The 20,188-nt window shown below is 39.0% G+C and overlaps 1 long non-coding RNA gene across 1 annotated transcript in view; it reads left to right on the plus strand.

Annotated features, from left to right (window-relative positions):
• The window catches only part of LOC310899360, a 90,800-nt gene extending 75,975 nt beyond the window's left edge, over positions 1-14,825 (plus strand). The window contains exon 6 of the long non-coding RNA XR_014584238.1: positions 12,023-14,825. This is a non-coding gene — a long non-coding RNA (uncharacterized lncRNA). The remainder of the gene's footprint in view (positions 1-12,022) is intronic.
• Positions 14,826-20,188: the final 5,363 nt, after the last annotated feature.

Raw genomic sequence — 20,188 nt, forward strand, 5'->3', positions numbered from 1 at the left:
CTATTCCCACTACTGAATGTTAAACTGAAAACAAACAAACAAACAAATCCCCATGTAGCTGAGCTATCAGGTTTTCTATTACCTGTTTTACAATGCTGTTTAATTTTTCTGTCATTATATAAATTATAAATGCAATGAGAGAGAATGTCTTTGCTCTTGCTGCAGGCAGTGTTCGGATATGGCACGCCTGCTGTCTAACCCCTGATGCGACTGCTGGGCTGGATGTGGTGTGACCCTTCTCTCTTTTCTCAGAGACATCTCTGAAGGCACAGCGAGAAACACCGTGCTTCTCTCTGGTGCACTTGCCCAGGAGCTGTTCTCCAAGCACTGGGGGCTGTCTGGTTTAACAGGCTGAAAACAGCAAGCAGCCTCCCACAGCCCAGGCACGTTCGGTGGTGTGATGTATGGCAGTGGCTGTACACGCCTTTGCACGCACGCAGGCATGCGTGCCCTCAGTTTAGGGCATGCAGAGGGAAGGAAGGAAGGAGCCTGCTGCTGTAAGAGGAGGGGGCTGCAGCTGTCATGCAAAGCGATGGGCTGAGCACCGCTTTCAGCAGCACGGGGCTGGGGCTGCGGTGGGAGCTGGGTAATGAACCGTGACAGGTAAGGGAGGAAGGAAATCACAGCACTCAGCAGACAGACCATTTAAAATGGTAATACAGTCAGTCGTCATCTCATCTCAGCCCTGACACTCCTCAGCACTTGCCTGTGCCAGTCATTCTGTGCAGATTGTCAGGTGGGTATCAAAACAAGCACGACTGGCACATAAATAAGAAAATCTGAGCAAATATTCTCTCTCCTGCCGGAATCGGAGACAAGCGTGACTGACAGGGACTCACTGATACTGATGATCGAGTTTTTATTCCGTGACTGCACTCTGTAGGTTTTTCCTAGTCATGCCCTGTAAATTTCAGATTACTTATGTAGGTCTCTGGTAAGCTTCCCAAATCATATCGGTGCTTAAGAATATAATTTTAACTCACTGTATTACATCAGATAGCTCTCTGAATGATTTCTCTGAAGCAATTTCAGGGATAAACCTTTGTGGTTTAATGATGAAAGTGCATTGACTAGGATTTAATAGATCAGCTATTAATAGATCAAGTAGTCTGAATTGCTGCTTTCATAATTTTTCTGCTTAAACTTTCTGTAACTAGGATTAGATGGAAAAACAATCCCATGAAGAATTCGTTTTAATTTCAAACCTTTATGCTCAAAAGTAATCCAAGTCTGTTATGTCTTCATGTACCTGTTATTAACAGAAGTGAAGCCTCAGGGCCTGGCCACAATCTGTTGAGTAGATACTATTTTGTCAGAAGTAAAATATAAAATATTTTTCTGTTGTAGGGATAAGAAGTTGGTTCCATGATAGTTAGAGGGAGAACTTTTTTTTTCTAAGTCTGGAGCCACAAACACAACTGTCAGTATCCTACATCTCTGTTGCAGGGCAAATCAGATAGGCTACCTTTGTCTCAACAACTGATTTTGGCAGGCTTTGGACCAGGCTCATTACTATTCTATTTCTTATTTAGAAATCAGGAATACTAGTAGTTGTCTACAAAAGAAGAGCTAGGAGAATTTTTGCTTTTTTTCTTTCAAACATGACCTGAAAATATTTTGAAAACAACTGTCTCCTGATGTTGCTGCAGGTCTTGTCTTAGTTCAACTGGAAATGAGCAGTGAAAACCACACTTCTTATCTTCAAAAGTGATTCCACTGAAGCTCAGATCTGAGAATAGGTGAAGAATCCTGTACGCTCATATTTTGCCCAAACCAGTTTGTTCCTACTCTTCTTTCTTTTAGAGCTAGACCAGAGAAGAAGACTTGTATAAGCCTGAATTTTGTATATATTTGATCAAGGTGTCCTAATCAAAGTTTCAATGATCATTCAACCAGATCAATGTTTATAAGCTATGTTTGTTCACAGTCCTTTATGGGGATTTAAACATGGTGTCCTTTCCACTGTTTGAAGTTTGGTTTGGGAGTTCTTGTGGTTAATGTCACACAGGAATTATTTACATGTAAAATCTGGAATCATGATTAGAAGTAGTACATTTTAGAGTGCCTTTAAATTCTATTCAACTGAAGCCATTTAAAAAAATACTTTCTTCACATGGCCGTGACAGAGAATGTAATACATATAATACTTGACATTTTGAGAGGCAAGATCCTACCTATAGTTACTAATATACAGACATCAATTGTGTTGCTGTTGGTATACAGTCTACACATATTCTGTTTTAATGTCTGAATTTATACACTTGTGGTATCTCCTTTCACCCAACAAAAGCCCAGTGTCTTTTTCAGTAAGTTTGAATAGTATTTGGACAAACATCCAAATTATTCCCTTATTAAATTAATCTTACAAATCTCACTATTAGGCTCATCCAGCTTGCAATCAGAGGAGATTTCTCCGACTGTGTGAATGGTTCCTACTGGATACTGGATTGCATGGAATATTTTGGCTGATTGTGGAAATGACACTTGAGAGGTAGCTGAAATGAACATTTTATTAAGGATTTTTTGTATCTGTGAGTAAAGTTGATTTACTGTATTTAGTACTGTTTAAAACAAACAAACAAACAATTCTTCCACTCCCAAGTCTTTTTATGGGACCCTTTAATTGGGAGAAAAAAGAATGGTTTTATTTTTTCTCTCCGCTTGCTGAAAGAAGCAGTAGGAGAATTGTATTATTTCAGGGTGGTATGACTTGGTATGAATTAACATTTGAACTGTTTCATATTTACATATTTAGTTTATACAACAGTTACTCAGCCCATATTTTGAAGGAAGAAAATAGGTAAATGATGTTAAAGTCATTTCCATGTTTGAAGAATTGTGCCTCAGTTTGTGAAACAAAATTCTCTTTCTCCTTTTAGTGGAAATGGCCTTTTTGTGAATGGGTATCCTGCTGAATGAAAACCAAACGTCTTTCAAACATTGTGCCATGACATTTTGTACTTCCTCTACACAGCATGCATTTACCCTGACTTCAGCCTATTAATGGCAAAGAGGAAAGGACTTTTCAGTTGCTTTGTCGACTGTGATATTAATAGGGATTTTCAATTTTTCTTTTCTCACTCTTCATAAACTGTTGGAATTTCAGGTCTGATGTCTATTTCACTGGTACTTGTTATTTGGTATGACACTCTCAAAGAAAAGGTTTGTAAAAATATTCTTATATTTAATTTCACAATCTAATAGTCACTTCATTACCTCTTATGAGGTTCTAGGCATTTGTCCCTTTCCTCTCCTGTGTGGTTTCATCTAAAAAGGAACGGCAAACTTCTTAACACATTTTAGGCATTGTGTTAAGCTCTCTAACCTGTTCACTGAGGTACGAATAACTACTTGAATACTGACATAGCATTTTGTTATGATATCACTTAGCTGAACAGTTAATGGAGTTTGGGATCTTGAAGGATTTTGCATCGTGGAAGCTATTACTTGAAGCCAATTTTAGCTTTCTTGTTCTTTTCAGCTCTTTCTACTTATTTTATTAATTTGCATATTGTTATAGACCATGTAGTAATTGTCTGCAAGTTGGACGCACAGTGTAACTCTTTCTGTAGCCAATTCACTAAATCCTTGTAACAGATTGTGAAAGTGTCACTTCTCCAGCGTTCTGAATACATCATTTGCCTTTTAACATTCTTGTAGCCACCCTGTTCCAAAACTGCACTCCACACCTGAAGAAATCTGTAATGCTACAGCACCATTTACCACTCATCCCAGTCTTCCTCAGCTCTGCACTTCTTTCCTTCTGCTCTCCACACCTACTCACCCCATTTCTCCCAAACAGGGCACAGCTCTTTTGCCCCTCATTGTTCTCTGTTCCTCAACTGAATATTCTGCTTCTCATTCCCACTTCCAAACCTCCCCCCTTCAAGGAAGAAAATGTAATTTAGGTGTAATAGCATTTTTTTTTAAAAAAGAACCTCATTTGATTTCTTCTTGTTCAGTCAAAGACAAGAGAGAAAGCATACTGTCAGAGGTCATGAAAATACAGTTTTTACTTCATTTTCACTGTAACATTTTCAAGTGTGTTGCATTTCACCTCATTTAGCCTAGTCAAACTCTAGATTTCTCCTGAACTTAATATAATTGCTAAGAATTAAATGATTTTGTTTGATAATTCCACCATCTAGTGCAATAAATCTTGTGATTAATTTGGGAAGTAAACAAAGAGGGACTTGTGCTCCATCTGCTCTGGCTAGAGAAGAACTGCCTGTTTAATAGATGTTATAGTTCAAGACCAGATTTTTCTGTCAGTGTTGTCACCTTCTCTTGAATTTGTGGAGATTGCATCAGCTTTATATTTGCACTACACGAGTGTCATGTTTTCCTGGTTTCCGTACTGCATCCTGAAGATAAGCCATCCCAATACAAATCAATCCACCTGCAGTACAGACTCACCATCAGCAGATTCCTACCAAAAATAAATAAATAAATCCACAGTAATGCTCCACGAGCAGCAAACTCCTATCTGAAAATTTCCACCCTGACCCTGAGAGACAACCAAGAGACAGCCAAATCAGACCAATGGTTGAGGCACAGTTGAAAGTGGGTGTGCCATGCAATTCTGTTGAGATGAGTTAAATCAGAGTTGGGCAACTTTGAAAGATCCTAAATGTGTACATGACTGTTTGGCATGGCATCTCATTGACTAATTATTGTAGAGAAAATTATAGTAGAGAATATTTTCAAAGATGCAGAAGCATATTGTGAGATAAATAGGCAGCGCCTGTGTTGGTGAACAACGTCTGATCCATTTGCTTCCAGATCTATTCAGGAACTGAAAAACAGACACAAATTTAGGGTGGGGTTGATGACCTCCAAATCTTTACCCCACGAACACTCCCCTGCAAGCAGCCTGGAAGTTTAGTTTTGTATTATGCCAACCTCTCCCACTTTACAGGGACGCCCCATTTTCCAAAGCTCATGGTTTAATTCCTGGGGAGGTGTTTAGTTATGCTTTATGTGGCTTTTCAGTCTACTTCCATTGCATACATTTCTGAGCACATCCCTCTGCTGCAGTTAGTGATGAATCTGATGTTTTCTACTAATTGCTCATTCTATTCATCTTCACCTAGGTGGCATCTTTAGACTGGGCCAGCTTTGTTTTTGGGATAATTCTTTGTTTTCACAGGGGCCTGTGTTTTTAGTGTATGCATTTCTGCACATGTTCCCATAGGCAAGGCTGTAGATGAGTCTTTCTTTTGAAAGATGGAGTCTGGCAAGATTAGAAGCATTTCTTGGTGCTTGTAGAAGTTAATTCCTTGGTCTCAGGCTGGCGCTGGCCCAAGATAAGTCATGTGCAGGTAGGCTTTATTCCTATGGTTAAGGTGTGCCCTTATACTTCAGGAATGGAGCTGTCAGCTGCAGTCCTTGTGCTTTTTGCAAACATGAAAAAATACCTTTTACCAGCCCACTTCTTTCAAAGGAGGGGAAAATGAAATCAATGTTAAGATGTCTAGGCTCTTGAGAGCCATCATCAACTGGGGTGCTGCCAAGAGTCAAAAAGTTATTAAGAGCCCAAGCTCGTTTCCATTGCCAGTCTGACTTTTGACTTCAGTATGGCTTGAATGAATTCCTTAGAAAATAAAGCAGCTTTGCAGCTGATGGGTAAGCTATGTGGCAAGTAGAAAAGATTACTGTAATATTTTAAACGAACTGTTTTCTATCTGTCCTCGATAGTTGTAATTAACCTGTGTGAAGCCAGTGCTATGTATTATGAAAGAGTGAAAAGTATCTGTGCTGTTTGTAGAAGAGGCAAGTTACGTATTTTACAGGCAGTGTAGCATTTTAAAATATAGACCTTTAAGGCTTTCATTCTAAATGACAGTGGTATGATCTGTAACTGCAATATGCTGCTGGAAACCATCTTTACCATACTCTGTATTACCTCTGGGGCTGTTTGTTCCTCAGTGGGATCTGAAAGAATAATTCAGACAAGTTTCATTTATTGTTCCTTCACCACAATAATATGCTTAGCTAACAGGTTAACAAGTATGCCCTTCTCCTTTTCTTTTTCATACAGAATGATTTAACAGGTCCTAGAAAGTACCTGCCAAATCTTGCAGTACTCTCCAGATCTTGCAGTAATAATAATGCTCCCTTTCCATTTTCTGTCTTTTTTTTTTCTCTCCTATTTTATTGTCACACTCAACCCTTTTTATAACTCATGACAATATGCTGTCTTCATTCCAGTCCCTCCAGCAATCATATTATGTGGGTTTGATTTTGTGTTATACATATAATATATTAAACAAGAATCTTAGCAGGAACAAATCATTCTAACTTCACTGGTGCATAAGTTCTGAAACAGAATGTGTGTAAATGTTGAAATTACTTTCCACTATCTACAGATGGAAATGTTGGAATTACAGGCCTCTTAATTTATATGGTATCTAAAGAAGATATAAAGGGAAGGTAGATGTAACAGTAAAGTAGAAAACTCAATAGGTTTTTCCCTTCTGGTTTTATTAGAAATCTCTTCTGAAAATAAGTTTTTAGATAAGTCATTTTATATACAGTTTTAGATACGTGTGTGAAAGTTAAAAGGTATTACCCATACTTCTGTAAAGTTCTGGACAATAATGAAATATACAGTGTCTTGCTGGTGGTGTTACGTTATTGATTAGATAGTCTTAGTAGAAATCAAGATACAATCTGATGTGCAAGAAGTACTTTTTTTCTGATTTTTTATCCCTCTGCTTATGAAATTAGCTCTCTGAGATCCCCAAATATATTCATAAAATCTGTACACATATAATGCCAAGATGTATATTCCTTCATCTACTATGTGTCTCAGGAGTGTGAGTGCCACTAGAAGCAGCCAGGTAACTCTGTAAGTGACAGGGTTTTTTTTATTTAAACTAGTAAACATGGAGTTTTCTCTAGTTTCTATTTATTCATGTTAATGCATTTCAACTATATTTTATTTTTGAATTGCAGCAACAGTGAAAAGACAAAAACAATCTAAATTAGTGTGATGTGTCTGGTTATTTTTTTTCTTTTTTTTTAATTGTAAAAGATTCTGTTTTGTTCCTGTTGTTTTTAAAGTTAAAAGATTCTTAAAGTTAAAGTTAAAAAAGTTTAAAGTTATGTTAAAAAAAACTTAAACTAAAGTTAAATAAAAGTTAAACTAACTAAAAAACTAACTTAAAGTTAAACTAAAGTTAAACTAAAGTTAAAAGGATTTATGAGTTTCAGTCATCCACTCAGGGATGAAAATCAATAGATCTTAAAGGGTCACTCACACACCGTGATCCACAAACGTCAAATATCAAGAACAAATAGTAAACAGAGAATATAACTAACTCTTTGAGTAAAATAATAGTGAATACTAATAGTGAATGCATTCAAAGATATCATAAATGATTCAAAGAAAAATTGGCGCTGTAGTATTTTCATAATCTTTTCCGTACGGGTAGGCCCTCAGTGATTACTCTGAACACCATGTCAAATCCAGTATTCCTTGAAAACTGAACCTCAATTCTGACATTGCTTTTAAATTTTCCATGTATATACTAAAAGCTTTAAACAGAATTTCTAATATTATAATGCGGTAACAGCTTTGTCACTGTGGATTTTCTAGGCTTGGCATTTTTTTCTTTAAATAAACCTTTCTAAACGTTGCTGATGTGTCAGGTCACATAACTTTAACTCCAAGGGCCAAGTATCTGACTTTAGGCTCTGGTGCAAGAATTTCCAAGGTATGACCAATGGTTCTACTTTACCAAGCCTCTGGTCATGATGTGACTTGCTTCCTCCACTCATAACTACAGAGAACAAATAATTGGGAGGTGGTGGTGGTGAAGGTCATGGAGGTGGAGGGTGGATGGGCTGGTCTCACTCCACCTGTAGAATCAGGATGGTGGAAAGCACTATAAGGTCCCTGTCAACCTCAGGATTATGTCTCAGCATATCAGGTTTAACTGTTCTGTGCCTGGGCAGCTCTGCCTTTCTCTGCCTCCCAGAGGGCTATCGACCTCCTTTTTACTCCAGCCTTTCACGTGGAAGTGCAGAAACTACAGCAGTAAGAGTTTTTCATCTATTAGAAGGTAAATGTAAAACTCATTGATTAACTGTACTGAAAGGGATCAGTGGTTTACTGCCTATATATATATATATCTTCAGTGCATTCTATGAGGGTCATGTTTAGGACCATAAGAAAGATATAAATAGTGGAATATACAATGTGCCTGCTAGGGGTATAAACATATTAGAGGACAGGATTTGAATTCGAAATATTCTTGGAAAGTTGTAAAACAAAGATTTGATAATACTGGATTAAAGTAATACAGATAAATTCAATCTTGGATTTAAGCAGTGGTAATCAACTGCACAAGTTCTTTTTGGAGAACTGGTAAAAGGTTTGTGGGAAAGGATGTGGAGTTTACAACTACTACAGTCTGACTATAAGCCAGTAGTGTCATGCCATTGCAATAAGCAACACATGTAGCCAAAGGGATGCCTGTGACACAGAAGACGAGTTTTCGTTTGTTTGTTTGTTTGGGTTTTTGTTTTTTCTATTCAGTTTGGTGAGACATCGTTAAGAGTGGAGCCTCCACTGTATGAGGCAGCACACCAAAGAGAGAATAAACAATAAGCAGCTTGTGCACAGGGGAAAAAAAAAAAAAAAGACTGAGGAAACACAAGGGGAGTGATTTGAGCATGCAAAAGACAGAGAGCAACAGAATGGACTAGATAGCCTCCTGAGGTCCTCGTTAGCTTTATTTGTCATAGTTCTGGACAAGCATCTCTGCAGGAGATTTTTGCTATTTGCAGTTTTAGAGTACCAGTAGAATTATATGTTTTTCTTTTAATAGCGCGTGCATATGTTCATCCATATGTTTTCAGGGTTACTCTTAAAATTCTGGAGTTTGCTTTTTGGATTAAGGACCAGTTTGCAAAATGCTGTTATCTTCATCAATGAGTAAGTGATGTTTCCAGTGATCTCCCATTAACATGATAGTGTGGAAAAGCTTTGTTTTAAAATGGTTGAAGAGTGAAACATGTTACTATTTATTACAAAGACCTGTTACAGAACTACTGAATCATGCTTTATTCCAGCAGTTACAAAGTGAATCAGTTATTTTATACATTATTTGTACGTTATAGTGCTTCTGCTTTACAAAATAGGTGGTTTCAAATGATACGTAACTTTCTCAATGCCAAATCTTTCAATTATTATTTTTTTTTCTTTCATTTCTGTTCATTTGCTTAGTGAAGCATAGATAGGCTAGCTGTCAGGTTGCTGATGACATGTAGCAGGGGAAACAACTCAAAAAAACCCTGCAATTTAAATAAATAAACGTTCCCTCTTGTGTTAGGTCAGCTGAATTTCTGTTTTTGGTCTAAGGATACTGTCTTTGGAGACTTGCCCAGACTTTTATCTAGAAGCTAAAGATCTGTTAGAGATCTTATTGATACTTTATATCAAGTATTTAAAAAACCTCAGTCTGATTAAAGCCAAATGTCTATCCATACTCTTATGAGCAACAACAAAATGAGTGTCAGCCCTGATACCTATATGGTTGCTCTAGTTACTTTACAACAGGGAGACTGTATATCAATGTGTATCTACTTTCTAATGTAATGTCACTACAACCCCATCTTTTATGGACATTTGGAAAGACTTTATGTCAACTCTCTGATAAGGACCAGTAACTACTGGTGAAAACACACTTCAAATACTATAAGAAGATCTCTGCATATAGAGTAACAACACCTGATTTCAGCAACGGGTGCTTTTTTTTTCCATCATTTGAAGTGTTCACAGGATGGTAGGAAGGGCTTTGCCAAAGGACTTTTTATTCTGAGTGCTTCTCTAAGGAAGGAGACTAACGGCCATGCCTTACTCCATGCCAGTGCTGCTGCTGCCACCCTTGCTGATTTGGTGGAGGGTCTGAGCACTACCAGCAGTAGGGTGCGTTCAAGTAGGGTGTTGGGTGAAAGAGCTGAAAGAAATGTGGAAAGCAGGTACAAAGAAATTTTAAATAACTTGTGTTTCTTTCAGTGGTTCTCTATAACACTGTATTATTTTACTTGGATTTTAAGCTCAAAGGATAATACAGAAAAATCTTCAAACAGTTATGATTTTCCTGCTGATCCCATTTCTTGCATATGAAGCTGATGAGTCTGATGGCTGCAGTAAGTTCAGCTATTTGCATATAGCCCTGTTGTTAGAGATTATTGGGATTTAGGGGGTTAGGAGTGTGCTCCATTTCCCCTTTGACAAGATTTTGACTAACAAAAATCAGGTAGGTTCAAAGCACCTACACGTTTTCATTACTAATTATCTGGAAAGTACATTAACTGAGTGGTGACAGAATTGGTAATAGCTACTAATTGTTAGGATTAGGGAAGAGCATGAAGGATTTCAGGGGGGATGGAAGTAGAAAAATGAACAAGTAGTAGATGGATTTTTATGGTGAAGTGCATTGTAAAAAGTGATAGGAATTACTTAGAAACTCTGCTGGGCTCAAGATTAAATGCAGCAACTCAGGAAAAAATGTTAAGAGTCAGTACAGATAAAGGACTGTAAACTTTTATACCTTTGATTTACAATGAGAAGGGAAACTAAATATCATGATGTTTAAATAATACAATAAAATGATGTTACTGCCTCGTTATGTGATTCACTGGTACATTCATCTCAAACGTCATGCACTTCCAGTGAAATTATGTATGTGCACAAGGACATCATAGTTTGGCAATGAAATACAGAGGTGAGTTGTTGAGACACTGTTCTGTTTTGGAGTCAGGCTTTGAAGGGAGGAAAGAACATGACACAGTGAATAAAGTAATGCATGGTTTAGAGAATAATGTATGGTTTACAGCACAAGCTCTAGTTTTCCCTAACCTGGGAATAAGGAGAATGGCAGCACACTTGGAATTAGCAAAGGAGTTTTTATGATGCATTAGTTACCTGTGGAGTTGATTGGCAGCTGCAGTGGTGACATCCTGATTATGGAGCATCCTCATCAAGGAGACTTGGAGTTCCAGATGAGATAACCTCTGAGGATCTTCTAGCCACTAGTCCGTAGTCTGTATTTGGTATGCATCACTTCACTGCCTGTGCACAAACATTTCTCTCTGGTGGATGGATATTTAAAGTTCCAGCTCAAACTTTTCCAGTTGGTTGTCCTTCCTTCCTTCCTGTCTCTCCTGCTTCTTTTTTCTCACCTGTCTTCTGTCTAAATTTATTTTTGTCTTATGCCTATAAATTCAATTTATCAGTTAATTCATGCCTCTGTTACTGCCTTTTGTTATTTATGCCTTTTTGATATTTAGAAAAAGATTTCATTCTCCTGCTAGCCTATGATGCTAATATAAATCACATGGTTGTCTCTGTAGACCATGACAGACATTGCAGCCCTCCTACCCACCACTGGTCTGATCGCCTCAGGGTGCTCTTGTACGTTGTATTTGCAATTCATTGGTATCTAGGATGCAGACGTTAAGCTCTCTAGTTTATGTACAATTGTAGTTTCCTCCCCTGTGTATCATGTCTGTCTGAATATGCTGTTTTCTTAGGGTTTTTATGCTTTGAAAGACTCCATGGTTCAAAAATTATTACTACCTATTTTTATTTTTTTTCAACTTTTGTTGCACTACTTTTATCATATACTCTTGGAAAGGCCTGGATCAGACTCCAGGATGTCAAGATGAGTAATAAAATGAAGTCTAACAAAAACGATCTTTACAAGCCAAAAACAGTGTGTATTTCAACTCCTTTTGTAGAAAATGCTCTATAAAGCATCATTTTTTCTCCGTCTCGACTATAGTTGCTGTTTAGGCTGTTAAAGTGTAATATCTCAGTTGAAAAATTTAATTCTGCTTGCACAGTGGCTTAGACACAGCAGTTTGTTCCTGTATTTAAATGACAGACCTACTGCACCACATTTAATTTAACAGTGCTGACTGAGTGAGTCAGCATACCCTCATGTCACGGTAGAGCTGGATGACAGGGGCAGACACCAGAGTGTGGCTTATTTTCCTCCTCTTGTTACAGTGAAGTGTGAACTGCAGCGCGCCGTCAGACTGCCTGACACCGGCTGGTTCTTAGCTCATCTTCGCCTGTCATAAAGATCTCTTTAGGAAAGTTGTTTTTTAGGCAAACAGTAAATAGCACTGAACCAGACTGAAGAGGAAATGAGGAAAACTAAAACATAGCATCTTCTTAGCTGTTAAATATTTCCTTTAATGGCATAACATGCCTTCTTATTATACCATAGGTATTTACAGGCTCCTGCAGATAGATCTAAGGCTGTTTTCATGTTTCTGCTTGAAATTGAAAGCTGAATCCAATTTATTCTATTACCAGCAAATGGATGAATATCTAGCAACTAAAATATTATGTTTTTAATGTAACTATTTAAAATCAGACATCTCAAGAGAATCAGACCACAGGTAAACACAAATGTCCAGTAGATAATTTTCCTCGTTCTGCCAATGTCTGTGTGGTCCTGACTCTAGTATGTGCAAAAAGTTTAGCCAATTCTACTTCTAATGGTTCAGCTGCTGGATTTCTACTACCTTCATTTTGCAGACAGTTGTAATTTTTTACCTATCATTTATTTATTTATTTATTTATTTTCTGTCAATTATTGGCAAAATAACTTTTAAAAAGCATTTATTTTGTGGTCCATGCCTTATTTTATTCACATGTAATGCCTATTTTAATTCTCTGTTAGTATTTCAGTAAATAGTGTGATCATTTTATATATCATTAAGTTAAGCTGGATACTAGCATAGGCCAAAAATAAAACCTCTCTTCTAAGGACTTCTATTATTTTACCAGAACATAAGAATTAGCAGCAGGCTGTGTTTAAAGACTTGTGGTATGTGATGAGCACTGTGTTTGTATGCGTAGAAAGTCATATTTCCCTAAAGCAATTGAGTAAATGTTTGCATAAGTAATTGCATTTGCATTTGCTCAGTTTGTATGTGCCTTTAGGTACCAAAGGAGAGTTAACCCTGCAGGAAATCTTGGCCTATGTGATGGTCTTGAGCTCTCGTGAGGCAGTCTTAACACAAACCCTCGCAAGGTACTGTGATAGAGTTTTAAATCATGATCGCTTGGTTTTCAGTGTTTCACTGAAATATTCTCCAGGACTTTTAAAACCATCTCTCAAAAAATTTAAACTTAAATAAATGTGTGTGCAGGTTTGGTTTGACAGTTGGGCAGAAGTTTGTGCTGGATCCTATTTTATCTGAAACAGTTTGACCATCCATAAAACAGAGCTAAGTTTTATCCAATTTCCTTCCTTTGAGCTAACGCTCAACGGTATAAAACAGTACATCCCAATACATCCTCTCTATCTGTTGCCAACACAATTATATATAAAGCCTCAGTGTTGAATTTTGAATTCTTTGATTTTGTTAAAGAGAGTGACAGAGTTATGAAGGAAAAAGTTTGTGGGAATGCAATTCGTCTTCCCTTCAGAAAAGTAATTTTAAAATAGAAGTTACATTATTTTCCACTTTTTGCTATTAGTAGATCTCCTGGGTACAGTTACCTTGGAAACATCATATTTTAAAGGAATAAGAATATATGGAACATTTTCTTGCACCCATTGATAGTGTCTGGAAAAATGACGCTGCTGATAGCAGTGGAAAAACATTCAATTTAGCTGAAGCAGAAGCCTGACCTCTGAGATGAGGCTTGAAAAGAGGAGAGAAATCTGGTTTGTGAATGTCTGTAGTTGAGGCCTGATGCTTTCAAGCCTCTCCATTATAAGAGCAACTGGTGGCTTAACGGAGAAGATTGTATTCATGTATCATCACTTTATCAACTGTAGAAAGATACCCTAAATAAGAGGACAATTAGAATATAATACATACATTAGAATATAATTACACAGTTAAGTTACAAAGAAATATAATGCAATATTCAGGTCTAAACTCAGTGCTTAATTATTATTTACAGATGTCATGGTTATAACAAAGATGAAGTAAACATTGTAAATTCAGTTCTGATCAACCTTCTTGAATTATTAAAATTGCAAAAGCGTTATTACTATTAATTATAGTTCCTTTAAATTTCTGAGAGAGAACACTGGCACTTGCTTGGTTTTGTATGAACCCTGATGGGAAAAGTGGGGCCTTGGTGAAGTGGAGCTGTCAGAAGGCTTCCTAGAATATTTAGGATGTGATTTTCTTAAACTGCAAAAAGACACTTGAATCAACATTGTACTGCAGGTCTACACATGATCCTCTGAAAATTGCAGTCCTCATTCAGTATTTTGGAGAGTGACTTGTTACATGGGCACATAGTGATAGGACAAGGGGGGATCAGTTTTAAACTAAAAGAAGGAAGATTTAGATTAGATGTTAGGAAGAAATTCTTAACTCTGATGGTGGTGAGGCACTGGCACAGGTTGCCCAGAGAAGCTGTGGATGTCCCATCCCTGGAGGTGTTCAAGGCCAGGTTGGGTGGGGCTTTGGGCAGCCTGGTCTAGTAAGAGGTGGGGTTGGAACCGGATGATCTTTAAGGTCCCTTCCAACCTGAACCATTCTGTGATTCTATGATTTTGGTGCTTTGAAATTCAGGCTGTTTCTGTTGAAATGACAATTCTTCAGATGAGGCTGTCCTGAATGTAACAGGAGTACCATTTCAGGAGCTAATACAGTCTCTTGATGTTTCATTCACTGAGAGATTTGACTTTATTTTATATTATGTACTATTTGCACTTTGTTGAATGTAGGAATAGGTAAGCTGAGCTTATTAAACTCATGCAACTGTAAGGTCTGTGTGACTGACAGTCTTTATATTAAAGCCAGTAGCAAAAGAACCAGTGGTGCAGAAGATCTAGTTTTCTGTATTTGTAAACCTCAACAAACAAAGCCTTCAGCAGCAACTCTTATGTACAGATGCACAAAAAGACATGGAATATCTAGAAACAGCATCTTTGAGTAAAAATCCATGGCTCAGTCTGGATCCTCAGGTGAAATTGTCTTCAACTTGTGATACCAAGTCCCTGACATAACACATTAACAAAGCAAGTACATACCAGTGACATCTCATATAAAATTCATCTATAATTGTTTCTTGTACTGTTTCTTTTTGAACTTGATTTTTCAAATTTTTGCCTTTCTCAGAAAATGACAGAAGTCTGAATGAGACAGAAAAGGACATTCTCAGAGCTTCCAGCTCTGTACCCAGTCCTTTTTGGGGGACCAACTTAGTTTAGAATAGCTTTAGTTTGAATTTGTAACTGATAAATTGTGGAGTATTGAAAACACCCAGGAACAGAACAGCTGCAACTCTCTGCTTTTTGGGAGGGAGGAGATGTTCAACAGGTGCCCAGCCAGTCTGCTTCTCAGGACACAAAGGATCTGAAAAAGTGACAAAGAAACAATGCAAGGAAGAAAATATTGGAAGAGATTTAAAATTGCATTAGAGGTTACCGGAAATACTGTGGAGGTAGAATTGGGAATACACTAGAAGAGATAATTAAGATTTTAATCTGTTAATAGGAAGGGCAAGAAGAGTGTTAGGCAGCAGAGTATTGTTTATTCTTTTTTTCCCCTTAGATTCTTTTTACTGATAACTTTCTCAAGGAAAAGACAATCGCCTCTCTCAAATACTGTGTATGAGTCAGCTAGATCTTATTTCTTCTGTGGTGCAAGAGTCACTCTTTGAGAGTGTCTTGTCGTGTCAAGTTAGCCAGTCCTGTTAGTTTTAGGGAGGTGATGTACCACTAAGAATTAAAGATTATGGTCACAGCAGTGTCAGGCAGAACATCAGTCGTGTGCTTGCTAGAACAGCTCAAATCAAACAAATGTTTTACTACCTCACCTTCAACTGACCCCATGGAGAATGAAGCTTATATACTTACCTCCAGTGATGCAGTGAGACTATGTATATAGTTAAAGCAGGTATGGAAGTCAATATAACTAGGCAGTTTTATGAATATCTGAACCAGCATATGCAGGGGTAAGTGCCCAAAGACTGTTCTGACACATTACCTCATGCTAGAGAAAGGAAGTCAGTCTGCTTTCAGTTTAAAAAGACTTGAAAAAAAATGGAGGAAAGGCTGATGGATCAAGACAGCAGTGAAGAGAAATATTTGAATTGTTGACAGTCCAGCCAGAGATTCTGGAGTAATTTTCAAACTTGGTTGATATGGAAGAGAACAAAAAGATGTAAAATCAAAGATGAAATCCCAACTAAAAAACAAAACAAAACAACAACAACAACAACAACAAATAACACACACAAAACTCCTCCCCCCCAAAACCAAGCCAAACCAAACCCTTTTCCTGTACAGCTTTCATTTGGAAAGTATTCTATAATTTCCTCTAGAATATACTGCATTACTCTAAACAGATCTTGTGTATCCTGAATTTATAATTCTGTCTGGGTATTGTAGGGACTACAACTGAAGATTGAATTTTATATGCATGCTACTTTATTCAGGCAATAATGGTAAACAATGCAAAACACTGCATACCAGGGGTAAAAGAACATTTGGTAAGGTTGTACTGGGTTTATGTGGCAAGGTTTCAGTAGCAGGGAGGCTGCAGGGGTGGCCTCTGTGAGCAGAGCCCAGCAGCTGCCCCATGTCACATCACAGCAACAGATCAGCTGCAACAGCATTTGGGAGACAGGAGTGAGAACTGTCCCTGCAGCCCCCAAGGTCAGTGCAGCAGGAGGGCAGGAGGTGCTCCAGGCACGCAGCAGCAGTTCCCCTGCAGCCTGTGGAGAGGCCCCTGGTGGAGCAGGCTGGGAGAGGGAGTTCGGAGAATCTTATCAAGTAGAGATAGAGCGCTGACAGCATTAAACTAGGATGCTACTTAGTGTCTTTGCTAACTATGGTGCATTGTGCAAATTAACTAAAGCAAGAAGCCTTGGGCCCCTTACCAAGGTCAGTCTCTTAATAAGAGTGTGAGCCTATCTTAAGAAACTGGTAGAAACTGGTTCTGTGGATGGACAAGAGCCATGGAGCAACTGAGTCTGCGGAAAGACGAGGTCAACTAGCAGTGACAAGGAAGAGTCATCAACCTTCATCCCCATGACCCCCAGCGACCACCACCAGGAGACACTGCGCAAGCGCAGATGGGAGGAGTTTATGGATATGACTCCTTGGAACTAATTTTAATACGAAGCAGGGACAGGTTATGAATATGTATAGGTGTATTGTGAAACGTCATGCATATGTAACTCTTTGCTGCATATAACCATGGCAAATTGCCACATCAGGTGTGCATGACTTTGGTGGGACTACCCCCTGTGCTGCAGCGCTGAATAAACATACCTACTTTACAATCTTACTGATTGTGGAGTCCGTTTTCCGCAAGTCAAGGCTGTCCCCCTGCAGCCCATGGGTCCCGCATGGAGCAGATCTCCACGCTGCAGCCCGTGGAGGAGCCCCCGGTGGAGCAGGTGGATGTGGCCTGGAGGAGGCTGCGGCCCATGGAGAGCCCCCGCAGGAGCAGGCCCCGGGCCGGAGCTGCAGCCCGTGGAGAGGAGCCCACGCAGGAGCAGGGGGTCTGGGGGGAGCTGCTGCCCGTGGGCGACCCGTGCTGGAGCAGTTTGCTCCTGGGGGATGGATGGACCCCGTGGTACGGAGCCATGTGGGAGCAGTTCTTGAAGAGCTGCTGCCTGTGGGCAGCCCCCGCAGGCTCAGTTTGGGAAGGACGGCATCCCGTGGGAGGGACGCCACGTGGAGCAGGGGCAGAGAGTGACCATGAAGGAGCGGTGGAGAGAAAGCATCGGGGACTGACCGCAGCCCCCATTCCCTGTTCCCCTGTGCTACTTGGGGGGAGGAATTGGAAGAGGGTGAGTGGGGGGTGAAGGCGTTTCTATTATGCTTTTAGTTTCTCACTGCTCTAGTCTGTTAGGAATAGGCAATAAATTTCATTAATGTCCCTATGCTGAGTCTGTATTATATCAATAATCATTATATCAATATAATTATATCAAATATCATTATATCAATAATTGTTGAGTGATCTCCCTGTCCTTATCTCAACCTTTGAGACCTTTCCATTGCATTTTGTCCCCCTTTTCCTTTGAGGAGGGGGAGTGAGAGAGTGGTTGTGGTGGAGTTCAGCTGCCTAGCAGCATAAAACCACCACAAAGGTCCAACTATGCAGCACTCCAGGCTCAAAGGGATGTAGCCATGGGTTTCTTTTGCCTATGCATCTTTAATCAGTTATGTTTAACAGGGCTTTGTATGTTGTACCATTTATTTCCTAAAGGTTATCTTCTGCCATGCAACTTTTATGCTTTTATTGATTTATAAATTGATTTAGCCAAAAGTCAAAGAGATACTCAGGCTTTCAGTTGTAGCAGCACTCTGGCATTCAGTTCCTTGTGAAACGTCTTCAAATGCCATATGAATAGATATTTTCCATCATGCACATTCTCATTGCTCAAAACAACTGGCATCTTTATGTGGATCCTTGCTAATTCACTGCTGGATAATACACACATTGCTCATTAGTCTATTATCCAGTGCTTTATCTATCAGCCTCTTAAGTACCCATCACTTGAGTTGCAACAGTTGTGCCTCATAATTTTCAGGCCAGTTCGGTGTTGTGTTAATGTGCACTCACAATTCTTTATTGTGCTCCAGCGTCTTTCCTCCATGAAAACTTGCAGATGACAATAAAAGTATTCACGTATCATGACAATATAGGATTTGTGTACGTGTGTCTGACTGCAAAATGTGGGCTGCACAATGTAGGCATTGGAAGAGGTAAAAACTGGCTGACTTTCTGAGTGTGAGGTGGGAGTCCAGGACTGGCCAGCCCGCCCCCCCCCCCCCCCCCCCCCCCAAATGTACGGCATCCTTCTCATACGTGAATAGCTTCTGTTGGGAGGCAGGAGAACAGGAGAGTCCAAGATATTTATAACCTCGACAGCTTCAAAGGGCCACCCTGAATGGCGCCGGTCAGAATGGCTCTGCGATGTGGGAGATCAGCAGATTGCATCGGGCTCTTAAAAGGTCTGCTGGCTGCACACCTTCCTGGCACCAAGGGCTGCAGAGGGAGATTTCATAGCAGCAAAGAATTCCTCTAAACTGGGGAAATGTTCAGCTCCGCTGTTCTGTGTGTTTGCCATTATGTAGCTAATGCCAAATAATGCAAAGCTACTGGGTAGACAATGAAAAAAGAATAGAGGCACCATAACACAGTGCTACACTTTAGTGAATCACCTTTCCTAGTAGGACCGTGGTTTAAAGATTGCTACAGACCATAAGATAAAGCAAATTATTTTTTTGGAGGTGGGAAGAAGGGTAGCTTTTTTTATCTGCTTTAATTTAACGTTCTGGAAACTTCCTTTCCATTTCAGGTAGCTTATTTAAATTTAATCATAGGGGTGTTGAAGTATGGAAATGTTTAGTTGTGATACTGTTGGGAAATTTCAACTTTAACTTTAATGATACTACTTGTGTCTGCATTAAGAGGAGAAGTATCCATGGAAACAGTGCAGTAATTCATAAACTGCAGAGCTGTATAAAGTCTCTACCACAAATATGTCTCAGCAAGAAAATCATTGAGACACTTTTCATGTCAATGTTGCATAGCTGAAGAGCATGTCTATCTCTAAAATCAATGATTTGGGCCATTTTAGGATAGAGAGGATTATTCAGTATTGCATGACTTAATGAACCAACATAACCAATCCAGAACCTCAAAACACCCACCTGCTCAAGTAGATGATATTTCATAAAAATACCTGAAAATAAATTTTCTTGTGAACTAAGTATAAAGTTGTAGTAAAACTGCTTTTGCGAGTCTTTTTTCTTTTCTTTTGAATTATCAGATAGTAGTGAAATAAATGGAAAGAAGAATATTCTACTGGTACCTGCCCACGCTGAATTCTGTGTTCCTATTTAAGTGCTGTTAACTAAATGTGAATCAACTTGAGTAAGGTAAAAAGATTTTTAAGAAGTTATTCTAAGCACTCCCAAGCTTTCTTTCTAGGACAAAGTTGTTTTGTAGTTTATTACGCACCTCTGAAAATATAATTTCCCTCAAGTTAAATGTCACTCTGTTGCTTAAGTAAGTGCAAAAATGTCTAGTGCTGCTCTGTTCTGCGAAATGGGAACCAGGGTTCTAGGCATGGATTTGTCTGACTTCAGTCCTGTCAGCAAAGACCGCAGGCTCGAAGGGTGTGCTGCCTGCAGAGCAGGGCCCTCAAGCTGGTGTTGAGCTGTGCTGCAGC

This window comes from Anser anser (assembly GCF_964211835.1).
Source record: "Anser anser genome assembly, chromosome: 4".
Taxonomy (NCBI): domain Eukaryota; kingdom Metazoa; phylum Chordata; class Aves; order Anseriformes; family Anatidae; genus Anser; species Anser anser.